At 37.4% G+C, this 13,745-nt stretch overlaps 1 long non-coding RNA gene across 1 annotated transcript; it reads left to right on the forward strand.

Annotated features, from left to right (window-relative positions):
- Nucleotides 1–3,729: 3,729 nt before the first annotated feature.
- Nucleotides 3,730–4,998, forward strand: LOC117472406. The gene is made up of 3 exons (XR_004554929.1): nt 3,730–3,862; nt 3,946–4,044; nt 4,848–4,998. It is a non-coding gene; the product is annotated as an uncharacterized LOC117472406 (long non-coding RNA).
- The last annotated feature ends 8,747 nt before the right edge of the window (nt 4,999–13,745 follow it).

Here is a 13,745-nt window from a genome sequence, read left to right on the forward strand (position 1 = left end):
AGCGTCCATTCCCATTGGATAACGGAGAATTGTACACCCGGAAGTAAGTATTCCCCTTACTGTCGATTGATATCTCCACTACTCATCAACTCAAAAACACCAGATTATCCTTGTTAATTAAACGTCATTGATAGGTTTTAGTGTGTGTGCAATACTTTTGTCACGTTTTCCCCTTCAATTCTGAGAAACAAATCGTTTTCTATGAGTTTTGGATCGCCGAAGACATTACATTACCCACAATCCTCTGTAGCAACCATAGACTGTATAAAACAATTAAATAATACATTATTCCGAGTGTGCTTGCTTTTCTCTTTGAAAGTCATCACATAACGGCATTGTAATACACGTTTCGGCTGCATTAAATATGACATATCTGCCGTAGTTAACTCTATGTATAGAGCCCTGATGACAAGACTTCTAGACAAACAGGAACTGCCGCCAAAACTGAAAACTTGACGTGGATCTTAAATAAGCAATTAAACAACATCTTACATTTCATTTCACACAATACGTCTCCTTGCAGTATCAACACTAATTCGGCTGACTTTTATATTTGATCCAATTGGTAGATAGGCTGTATTTACGCCATAACGGTGCACAGCTGATAGAAAGGGACACCTACTGGTTAAAGCACGTTATTGCATTTTATTATTTTATTATTAATTAATGTTAATGTTAATAAACAGACAAACTAATAAGGCTTTATTTAAACATTAAAGAATACTTTAGGTTAAGGTCTTCTTTTGAATAAGAAAAAAGCTTTGGGGGTATAGAAGATGAATATGGAGGGATGAAACACATGCCATGTGGTCACACATGCAGAGCACACAGCACACACAGTGAAATGTGTATCTACAGATAAATATTAAGCCTGACAAAGTACTTAACGTCTAATATATTGCTTTCCTGCAATGTTAACTATGTTTAAGCACTTATTTTAACTGATATTATACATATGTATTATACTCTTATAAGATGTATGTAGATAGTATAAGAAATGTGCAGAATATGACAATGTAATGGTGGAGGTACACACATATTGATAGATGTCTTGTAATGCACTGTTGAGGAACCTGCGACCCAAGTTTTTCATTCATTGCATAACTACACCGTAGTTGTGTATAATATGATATGTCAATAAACCTTAGAAAATCTTGAAATCTTGAAAGGGATGTGCAAAATAGTCATTATATACAGTCTTTAATGTCAATAAACCTCAGAAAATATTGAAATCTTGAAAGGGATGTGCAAAATAGTCATTATATACAGTCTTTAATGTCAATAAACCTCAGAAAATATTGAAATCTTGAAAGGGATGTGCAAAATAGTCATTATATACAGTCTTTAATGTCAATAAACCTTAGAAAATCTTGAAATCTTGAATGAGATGTGCAAAATAGTCATTATATACAGTCTTTAATTAACTATTAGTAGAGAATAACGACGAGTAAAGAATTTTCTTTATAGGGATCCTATTAATATCTAATAATAAAATTATAAAATGAAATAACATGCTTTAACCAATAGGTGTCCCTTTCTATCAGCTGTGCACCGTTATGGCATAAATACAGCCTATCTACCAATTAGATCAAATATAAAAGTCAGCCGAATTAGTGTTGATACTGCAAGGAGACGTATTGTGTGAAAAGAAATGTAAGATGTTGTTTAATTGCTTATATATTTAAGATCCACGTCAAGTTTTCAGTTTTGGCGGCAGTTCCTGTTTGTCTAGAAGTCTTGTCATCAGGGCTCTATACATAGAGTTAACTACGGCAGATATGTCATATTTAATGCAGCCGAAACGTGTATTACAATGCCGTTATGTGATGACTTTCAAAGAGAAAAGCAAGCACACTCGGAAAATGTATTATTTAATTGTTTTATACAGTCTATGGTTGCTACAGAGGATTGTGGGTAATGTAATGTCTTCGGCCATCCAAAACTCATAGAAAACAACTTGTTTCTCAGAATTGAAGGGGAAAACGTGACAAAAGCATTGTACACACACTAAAACCTATCAATGTCGTTTAATTAACAAGGATAATCTGGTGTTTTTGAAGAGAAAAGCAAGCACACTCGGAATAATATATTATTTAATTTGTGTATATAGTCTATGGTTGCTACAGAGGATTGTGGATAATGTAATGTCTTCGGCCATCCAAAACTCATAGAAAACGACTTGTTTCTCATAATTGAAGGGGAAAACGTGACAAAAGCATTGTACACACACTAAAACCTATCAATGTCGTTTAATTAACAAGGATAATCTGGTGTTTTTGAGTTGATGAGTAGTGGAGATATCAATCGACAGTAAGGGGAATACTTACTTCCGGGTGTACAATTCTCCGTTATCCAATGGAAATGGACGCTCACATTGCCTGACACAGCCTCCGACACAAACGAATGCCGTGCTTCCCTAGGCGTCAAATACCAACGCCGATGGGAATACATTCCAATCAGTTGAAAGCTCTTTGCGTCCGTTTATGAAGCTGAAGGAGCCTCGGTGCGTCACAACTGGACGCCACGGGAGTGAGAGTGTGTTGTGAATACATACTATACAGAGATGCTGTATGAGAAACCAATGTGAGTTTGGAAAATTGCACAATATAAATCTATTTTAGTATACCTCAACAATGGAATTATGATCAGTAGAAATGGCCATGACATCGGACCTTTAAGTTTGCTAGGAGGCTATTGTTACTTCCCTTAACAAGAGCTGGCTGTCTTAGAAGTTAGCAGCTAACGTTTTCTGCAGTTTGTGTTTCCCCTGAAAAACGTGATGTAGTTATTTAAGGGTAAGTTAACTTAAAGGGGACCTATCATGCAAAATGCACTTTTGTACGTCTTTTATACATGAATATGTGTCCCCGGTGTTCCAGGGAACTCACCAAGTGTCAGAAAACACAACCCTCTCTATTTTCCTCCATACCCAAATCTCTAAAAAAGGGGCTGCAACGGATCTGATCAAAACTGATCCAGATTTGAACACTGTCCTGACGTCAGGACGGTGGCGCTACGGCTATTGGGCCAACTCCACCAATCAGGAGGAGACAGCCACGGCCATTGCCGTTCGAAAGCACTGGAGACGCTGTAGTACATATGCCAGGCCAGTAGATGGTGCTGTTCTCACTGAATCTGCCCAGAGCTAGAAATTGTCAAATTGAGCAAAATGAGGCATGGCTAAAATGCATGATCTGTTTGGTATTTTGAAAAAAAAAAAGTATAAATATGCCTTATATAGGTATGGTCCTACACTATATTATTCAAATATAGCATGATAGGTCCACTTTAACGTTATCTTACAAGTTGAGAGAGTTACATTTGTTTAAAATCATCAATGTAATGCACGTTAGAGGTTTTGTGTTGAACATGAAGTTAGCTAACTGTAGCTCACTCTACCAAAGGTTAGCATGTTAAGCTGTACTTTCTGTGGCAGCTCGCTTAATACAAAGAGGGTGCTTCATGGTAAACCTTTCTCTCAAATGTGTGTTAATCTACCTGAAATTTTAGGGACAGTTTTTTTCTACTCAATGATACAGACCATTGTTAAGGAGATGCAAAACATACTGTAAATGAGTTGGGTCCGACATATACTTTGAGTAATGTTACTTTGCTGCTATAAAATGAAACATTATCAGATGAGGACATCACCAAAGTGTGTGAGTCTGTCAGGGGATTTGATCTGTTCTCTGCATGTCGTACAGGGACTATGTACACACTGCTCTGGTATTAATTAAAAATATAATTGTAAAATGTAAGTCTCCCGCTCTTGTCATCGTTCAGGCTTTGCATTTGAACTCCTATGACTGGTTGCGGACTTGAAGGGAACGACTTCCTGGCCTTGCTGACCTCCAGGAAAAAGGTGAGATTCTAATCCATTTCAATGCCAAAAGCAAGTTATTGTTTGTCCTCCTGTGTTGTCTTATTTCCTTATCTTTCTTTCAGGTGTAACATCTACCAATGGTTGTACATGACATAGACCTCCTCCACCTCTTCGCTGTCCTACTGGTCAACCCTTCTGATCAGAGCCATTCCTAAATAGTGGTAAGTTGTTTTACAGTTCAATGTACGTTAATTTAGCAACTGAATGCTTTACTGCTGTTGAATAAACCCTATATTGCTAGTGATTTTATTAAAACTATGATTTGCAATCTTTTTGATTCCAATTACAATAATATTTTTGTTATAATTGTAAAACACATCTTAACATCCATCAGCAATCTATAAAACAAATCATCCAACACAAAATAGAATAAATCTGGACCTATTCTATTTCTTTTCATACAACAGCATCTATTGGGACTGCTCATTGATGTCATCAAGAGCCTAGTCTACCTTTTGTAGTCGGCCTCTTAGAATGTTTATAATTTCTTTGTCTCTTAACATTCCTATAATCATTTGTTTTTTTATTGTTGATATTGTTTTGTTCTTTATTTTTGTTCTGAGAATCACTTTGCAATTGTGTAAGTGCTATATACATAGTTATACTAATATTATTGTTGTTACCATCATTACTGTTATTAATAATGTTTTGGTGATCAAATGCTGATGCTAATAATGATCCGATTAATTTCATATTGATTGTCTGCCAATACCGAATCCTGATCCGATTCTTATATTTCCCAGATAATACAGCTGCACCGTGTACACTAGCTCTATTTGTTTTTGCCATTGTAATTCACCATAAGCAATTGTTGACTGTAACGTCTATGCCAACCAACTGTAATTTGTAATGTATTTTACAATACTTTAACGGTCAAGTTCTGGCAACCACAGCAGCCCAAATGTTAACGTAAATGTCAAGTTTTCTTTTTACAGTGTACTTATATCTGTACATTTCTTTTCAGTTTGCTTCAATAAGTGGCTTCAACACACAGAAATGCAGGCCAGATTGGGAAAGGCTGGACGCTACACAACAGGAAACATTATGGACATGAACAAGGAAAAACAAAGAACACTTTCTTTGTTGCCTTTTTCTTATCATACATAGTGTTACTGTTTTTGTTACCATTTAAATATTGAATTATATTTATTACTTTTATTTTAAATCAAATGCACCTGTTTTGGATCATATATTTATTTTTGATGTAGAGGTTGATTTTCAGGTTGGTTAACAAGCTATTTACTGCTATTTATTAAATTAAAATACTGTTATGAACACTATACAATGTCTTTATTTTTGGTAGATACCAGAATACATGACACAATGAATCTTTGTAATATATTTATGTTCTCTGGTTTAAATAATCATACCAGTATTTAAACAATGTATGCTGGTCACCTGGAATCCTGGTAAGCTTCCAGGATGGTATATTTAATACTATTATTAAACATAAGCTGGTGACCGATGGATGCTGGTGACCAGCCCAGCATAGACCAGCATACTATGCTGGTCTATGCTGTTTTTTTTAGCTGGCCAGGATGGCTGGTTTAGCTGGTGGCCGGTTTAGCTGGTTTACCTGGTGCACCAGCTAAACCGGCCATCCTGGCCAGCTTAACTGTCCAAAACCCCTCTAAACCAGCCAACCATTCCAGCCTAATATCTACTGGCTGGTCAGGCTGGTCAACTTAGCTGGTCAGGCTGGTTGACCAGCGTTACTACCTCCTGGGGCGCCCTTTTACCCTCTGGTCGGACCATGCCCCGCTCCAGTGGCTCCACCGCATGAAGGATGCCAACGCCGGATCACTCGGTGGTATCTGGTGTTACAGCCTTTTAACTTCAAGGTGATCCACAGGACGGGTAACCGGATGGTTGTGGCTGATTTCCTCTCTTGCTCGGCGGAGGGGGGGAAGTCAGCTCTCAGCCGGCGGGATCCCGGCCTGAGTCGGGCGGTGGGGGTAGCCTATGTGGCAGCGGGGTGTGGTTAGGGTGCCGGCTGCTGGAGTGATGGGAGTGGCTCGGCCGGAGACAGCTGATCAGAATCAGGTAATCAGTCACTCAATACAAGCATGTGGTAACCTGGTTCTGGTCTCTTGCAGTAGACTGGGTCCTGGGAGGAGGACCGTCACTTTCCCAGCCACCTCGGGAAATAGAGGAGCAGACCGGGGTTCATGGAAGCCCCTTTTTTGTGTTTTCACCCTCAGCATTAAATAAACTCTGCTTGTTTGACAAACCGTTCTTTCATCCGTCATCTTTTAACCCTATCGTGAGCTGGAAACGCTCACAGTCTCTCTGTGATTCTTTGCTTTACTGCTTAGAAAAATCAAGTATCTAAACTGAAACATTAAATGTATTCTACAGTACTAATCGGGCAACACAGTTTAAAGAGATGCCAAGAGCTGAATTTTTCCCAAGCTCCTCAGTTGACTATATGTAAAGCACAACATAATTCTTGCTTGTTTTTGGAAAATCGTTAACTCAAACACATTTTAGCCCGATAAGCCTTTATATTAAGCGAGAGACACGTCTGAGTCTTTTTGTCGATATTCGTGGTCAGAGCCCCAACAACGTTTCAAGGGCCCTATTGAAATTGTAGTTATTAATATTCCTTTAACTTTCTTTTACATGGCATTTTCGGGGCCTTCAAGTTCAAAATAGAAACCCAACCTGTTTTCCTTCAGATCTATACATACAGTCATATCTGGACACAAAACAAACTGTAGAATCTCTAAAACTAGAGCCATATAAAATACATTTGATTGAAAGCATTTTCTTTTAGATTGTTTGTGTTTACTTTACATTTGTATGTTATAATCCTTTAACCAGCCAGCAATCTATCTATCAAAATGTCAATCCTTGTATAAATCGTATGTCTTATGATCAAGACACTATATTCACGACAGCTTTTTTATCTTTTACTTACGGTCAACACTGTCTGAACACCTTGATGATAAAAAGTTATACAAATCTTTCATTACATTGAACACCCGTGCCGGTGTGTGCAGGCTATTTTGATAAATTTACCATGAAACAGGAAGTTGGTGTAACTCCAATATACATTGTCCAATCTAGCCCCAAATCTCACACAAATTGAAGACTTTTACAGGTCAACATTGAGTCTTAGTGACCCCTACTGGCAAAAGGAAGTCAGCCTGATGTGACAAACATCATCAGATTCAAAGGCAATTTACGATGGGTGGTCTACACATGATATAGCGCAACATACTGTATGTTAGGCGTGTGTTCTCCAGCACAATATAGTGGACAAAGGAACTTGTGCCAGATTTGCAATATGTCAATTTCACCGCATCACGTTCCCTCGGTTGACAACGGTCACAGAAATGCACCTCAGTGTCAACCAGCGTTAAAAACAATGCTGTTCCACCAATACTATTCAATGCCCCCTCTCCCTATTTAAAGCTGCTAATATTGCAAGTGCAGAATTGTGACGAAGCCTTTGTACACAACTCATTTGCCTTTTGAGATCTTCAGAGTGTTTCTTTACCATTACTTCTGGGAAATCTGGCAAATAAAGTGGGTGGACATGTGAAAAATGTAGGAAGGACGCGTTACTGTTGTCTCTGATAACTGCAGAGATCCAGGTGCTCTTCTGAGACTACAACCATGAACACAAAATGACTGGATACATTAAGGTCCACATGGGGCTGCTTTGACATAAGTTGTTGAAATTACTTTCCCAAATTCCATTGAAGCACATTAATGGTCTCCATGGGAGTGGCAAACTATTTTAAATTCATAATCTATGAATAAGATGGTGAGCCGAGCCCGCTGCTGGTATTGATCTACTGAACTTTAAATTAGTTTTGCAAAAACTTAAATAGAACGCGGCTATGAATTCTGTATGTGTTGCAACAATTGATGCGGTCATAGCAAGCAACCGTAATGGCTTCTGCAAACATCTAAAACGATGTTAGAATCTCTGTGGGAAAACAACAACTGAAATAGTTTAGAAGATGTGAACCGGCTAATGCCATTATCCAGTGAATGCTTCAGATTATCATCATATTTTGAATTCTACTTCTTGATAGCTTGTGCAGTGCCAAGTCCAATTTTCCCCACAAACAACCTCACTCCAAAAAGAAATCCCAAAAGCTTCATCCTTCCATCTTAATGTAGATCCTTTAAGTTAAGGACATGCTCTTTTGTGTGCCTGTGTTCCCATCTGCTACTGCCTTCCTCTAAAAAGCGCTGCCAGGAAGAACGACGACTCCGGTCTCTTCCTCGTCCCGAAAGGTCAAACTTGTCATTAGCTGTGAAGTTCTTCTCACATTTCGTTTCACATAATTCGGAAGCCCTCTGCATAGTAATTGCTGCAGGACTTCCCCCCCAGTCTCAGAAAGCTTTGTATATTATCTTCATTTTTTATTTTAAAATAAGTTTTAATAAAAGTTATTGTATTGAAAGCTCCCTCTACACATCACCATATTTCATCAAATTGTTACTTCTCAATGCAATAATATAGCTATTAAGAATGTATTGCTCATGAAGTTTAAATTAGTGTTTTTCCTTCTACGCATTCTAGCTTTTTAATTGTAAAACAAGTGTTTGAAATGGTGTTGGGCATTATTGGAGTCAGTAATATTGTTGTTTATTTTTTGTGTGGTTTAAGCACTAACACCATTGTGTACATCACTTCTATCTGATCAGGGAGTGATGCCCACAAGGTGAACACAAGGTGAACCCAAATAACTGCAATTAACTCTAATTAACACTAATTAACTGAGTGGAAGGACAGAGCAACAGCGGTAATGACCGACAGTTTTGAAAGCTGCTGGTTTCTACTTTTATTTTTATTTCAGCATCACAGCAAATCCAAACAGAAACATTTAGTGTCATGATATTTGTATGAATTTATTGGAAGCACATTTATCACAAACTATAACTTTTAAACCTCGACCCCGCAAATCAATTTTCATCGGACTTCGTCATGCTCCCGTTTCAATCAGTAGATGTGTAGGAGGGAAGTGCAGTTTCTCAATATTGATTCCCTCATAATTTACACATAATGAATACTAATAGTAATATAAGCCACACATTTCCATAATAGGAGCATCAGGGTAATAAAGCATCGAGCCTGCGGAGTAACTGATGAGCTCTACTCAATGTTGGCCCATAAAGGGGTATAATTACCTTTAAAAAGTGCTTACATTGTGAAGAGTAGCCTACCGCAAACTCTACAGGTGTTTAAAGCACGTATTTTTATAATTTAAAGCCCACAATATTTAATCAATAGCATTTAAATGGTGCTTATTTATACGTTGACGAATTAAAAAAATGATATTCTCTTTGTAACGTTTTTTTGTGATTTGTAAGTCTTTGATAGAGCATTATCAGTTGATATATAGGTAGTGGGGTAGTGGTGGTCTAATGGATCTTAGCCCTCAGTTACTCCAGGGAGAATGTCCCTGTAATTGGTATTTGTAAGTCGCTTTGGATAAAAAGCGTCAGCTAAATGAAAAATGAAATGTATATATGACGGTAAACAGGGAATAGAGACATAACATGCAACAAGTCCTCTGCTTTGTTCATGGTGTGCTTTCCATTCTGCTGATGATATTGTTATTTTCTTTATTCAGGAAATAAATGATGATGTGAAAAGACTCTGAATCAATGTGTCTGCAATGTATTCATCATGAAAGTATTTTTATTTTCCTCCTTTCTGTTCCAAGTGAATCTTGGCTCATTCAAGAAACATTTACAGCTACAGTTCTCACACAGTTACGGTTGTCATTATTCATCCTAAAATATCAGCCTAAACCGGCAAGGAAAGTCTGGTTTACTGTTGCCTATTTGTGTTTGTTTACAAAACATGAGGCTATAGATTTTATTAGAGCATGTGTTGCTGTTTGTATCAATGAACAAACATGAGGGAGGGAATCGAGGAACCAATTCAGCCAAATGGAAAGCATCCATGCTCTTGCAGCCTGTATGCCACAAGGGTACTCATACAGGCCTTTCCTTTACTTGATGAAGCAGAGAATATAAAGTATACTTTATTAAAAATCACTCATCCAGGGGTTCTTGCTGACGCACATTCATTTTCTAATAATCGTACAATTTACAGAGATACTATCAGAGGATTGATCAGTACAATGCTCTTATACTCCACATAGTACGTTATGCTTCCTTTCCATTCTTATATAAGTACCAGATCAAAGCCAATACAATATAGCCCTGCACTTGTCTATATAAAAGCAGACCGAACTGTCAGTTGTTGGTGGTCAAAGGCAAATGGATGTTTACTTATGGTAGAGCGGAGAAGCGGAGGTAGTTTCAGTTTTTTCTTTTTATGTCCACTGATTTGCATTCCCCCTCTGAGGTCTGAAATTACACTGATTGTATCCAACGGGGAGTTTCATGAGCCAAACACATCTCCAGCTGACACAGTTTGTGCCATTCTCATAAGACTGATGGATACTTGCCTCTGCAGGCCGACAGAGGTGAAATGATCCAACTGAGTCTTTATTCTACAGAGTTACATCAGAACTCTGTGGATAATTCAAGAGTGCCCAGAAGGCTGAAGACAGAAGGTTATGTGAAGATAATGTTTGTCAAGTTTAGCATCCATTCCTCGGGTTATGTTTTTGGTCTTAAAACAAAACCTTTTGGTATGTACACTGTCAATAACATAAACACGTAATTTGCCTCGTATAGCCTAAATATGATACGTAATGATATAACAGGAGTTTCAACTGTCAAAAATGGTTAGCCAAATTACTTCTCACTCATACAAAAATACTATAGGTTCAGTTTCTCACATTTTAAAGAACATTTAAATCAACTGCAAAGAGATATCAAATCACTTCATTATTTAAGTAACAAGACAAAGCATCTACACAGCAATGTTAGTGTCTTTGTGAGGATTTAGGCCTACTCATGCAAAGCAGTGCTTTGACTGAAATCAACATGCTGTATTGCTAACTATGAAAATGCTATGAAACATGATAACATTTAACATAATGTTAACGTGTTCACCATGTGCAGTAACATAATGCGTCCATGACTTTGGTGTGGTTGCTGAAATGATGGAAGATAATAATAAAGCCTTAAGCCTAAGGTAAAAAATAAATAAAAACTACTGTTTATTTATAATAAAGTATCCATAAACAATAACCACGGACAAATATAACATTCAAAAACTTAAGAGCAAGTTGTGATTAAAAGATCAGTCACAATTATCTCGTCAATCTACAATGACATGTTTTGTTTTGCTAGCTGGAGGCTAGTAATTCCCAGCGTTTAGTGAACCCAAACGCACCATAAATCAAAACACACTGCTTCGTTTTTAACGGGGTCATATTTCAGAATATTACAGTCACGCTGTTAATTCATGTATGTTCATTAATCTATGTTCTTGTCAAAATAAGGCATTTGCAAGTCACATCAGCGAAACTGACGTGACAATGAACCACTGTCAGTGTACTCCTTTAACTTCCCTTTTAGTCCCTTTAAACATGACCAAGATGACGACTGCTTCCTCTTTCTCCTCACTGCAACTTCCAGGCAGCCCAACCACAACTCTACAACTGTACGCTTACTCAATTATTGAGTAAGCGTACAGTTGTAGAGTTGTGGTTGCGTGCAACTGTACGCTTACACATGTTTTTCCGCTGTTTTACATAGGACCAGCACGTACCAAACTCATTTACTACTAAAATAAGACTTGCAACACTTAAGCACGTTAGCTTGATTGCAATATTTTGAGCTATTTGCATAAATAAATAAATACATAGGCTACATTTATATAAAATGGCCTACATAGCCTACATGCTATTTGCAAAACAACGATCTTATCTTTGAAAAGAGACAAAAAGATAAAGTCGACTTCAGTGAAGTGCGCTGCATGAGGTCATGTTAGGTATTCTACAGTTTTTTTCATGCAAACAAGATGAATTATCACTCAAAGTTTTTTTATTGACAATTGTTCTTTTCTTCTGGACAGTAGAACAAACCCAAATGTTGCACAAAAAACACAAACTTTATAACAAGGCCTGCAAATTGTAATTCATTGACATTCAGTTGAACAGCAGAAACAAAAATATTTCTGGAAGGGTAGAAAACTTTTATAAACTTTACTGTACAAATTATACAAATGAAGATCCATTACAAGCTTGAATGAAAGATATGCTCTCTGGAGCAAGCACAGCATGTTGTTGCTGATTTTATCATGAGGGTGCTGATGCTCATGAAGAAGTGATTTTTGCTGATGATGGGGTTGAGGATTTGTCAAAAACGAATCAGGAACCTGGAGGGAGGAAAGCATTATGGCATCATGGTGTTGCATTATGACTGTGTTGCAGGGAATAATTTTAGGTACAGACTGGCAACAAAAAAAAGGGGGGGGGGGACTGACATGTTTTACAGAGGGATGAGCCCTGGACAAAAATACTTTTATACAACACACAGTATGAAAGCAGATTCAGAGCACATTTGAAACAGCAATATGACCGTGTCATCAGAAAGGAGGATATATTTAGGCTAATCTGTTTAAATTGGATCAACTCTTCTCTTTTGGAAAAGCTGCATTTGACATCATCCTGTACATTCTTAAGTTTTCATGACAGTGATTTGATGACAACATTAGTCATCTTTTAAACCTTTCCAAACAAAACTCTGTAAAATAATAAAATAAATTATACTGACAAAACCTTTGTGAGAAGCCCTTTCAGTGCACTCCCTTGTATAACAGTCAAAACTATATCTTGTGTTTCTTAGGGCCTAATGGCACAATCGACTTCCATGTCCTAGATGAATATGTGGCTTTAAAGCAAGATATTAGAGTATTTTGGGAAATATATGATTATTATCTTTCCTGCCAAGAGTAAGATGAGAAGACTGACACCAATCTCCCGTCTGTAGTGAGCTACCAGATATCTAGCTAGAGCGTGTTAGCTCTAGGGAAACCACCAGCATCGTATAGCTCTGTCCCAGGGGAATGAAATCCACTTTCAAGCTAATTTAAATTTAGCTGATTCGTAAATTAAATCTCAATTGTTTTATTCTTTCAACATTTGCAATCAATGAGCTTTAGTATTTTTTTTACGATTTAGGAAAAGGTTAGCTGTTTCCTCCCTTTGTCTTTCTGTTAGCTGATTTAAGCTAACAGAAAGACAAAGGGGGGAAACTGCTGGCTCCAGCTAACATTAGCCAGAAGACTTCTGTAAATTGTCTCCTCTGACTCTCAGAATTAAAGTGAATGTGTGTTTACACAAATGTCAAACTTCTTCATTAAAGCTAATACAAATTGAAACATCATCTAACACATTTTGATCAGTTTATAATGTAACCTTTTTTTTTGGCGGGGGGGATTAAAGTTAATAGACAAAGTTGTACATGTTTCTGTAAAATCACAGGCTTTGGGATAATTCAGCAAACTCATACGTATCAATACAATTTCTGCAGCCTGTCATGATTGTTGCTGTCATTTTGCAGTCACCAATGAACTGTGAAAAAAACATAAGTAAACATTTTTGCAGCCAATCATCTACATGGATTTATGTGCATTTGTCATAGAGAGCTGGTTTCCATATGACTGTGCAGCACGATACTTGTGTCACTTGAAGATACTTTGTTAAGTTAGAGGAAATTAGGTGAGCAAGGGATCTCATTTTGCAGAGCTGACTTTCTTCTTCTGTGAATGATGTTTTTTATGTCTTGCCTCTGTGTTTGATCTCAACAGGCCTTATTATCCAACTGCAGGTAGGAAGGTTAAGAGGAATAGCAGAAACATAAGTCTGACAGGGTTTGTCCTCTGCCCACACTGTGTACACTCATACAGGATGAATAGCTTTATTGTCTGAAAATAAAGTTTGGAATCAACCGGAGATAGTAAGGAAAAGTCTTG

This window comes from Trematomus bernacchii, unplaced genomic scaffold, assembly GCF_902827165.1.
Source record: "Trematomus bernacchii unplaced genomic scaffold, fTreBer1.1, whole genome shotgun sequence".
NCBI lineage: Eukaryota > Metazoa > Chordata > Actinopteri > Perciformes > Nototheniidae > Trematomus > Trematomus bernacchii.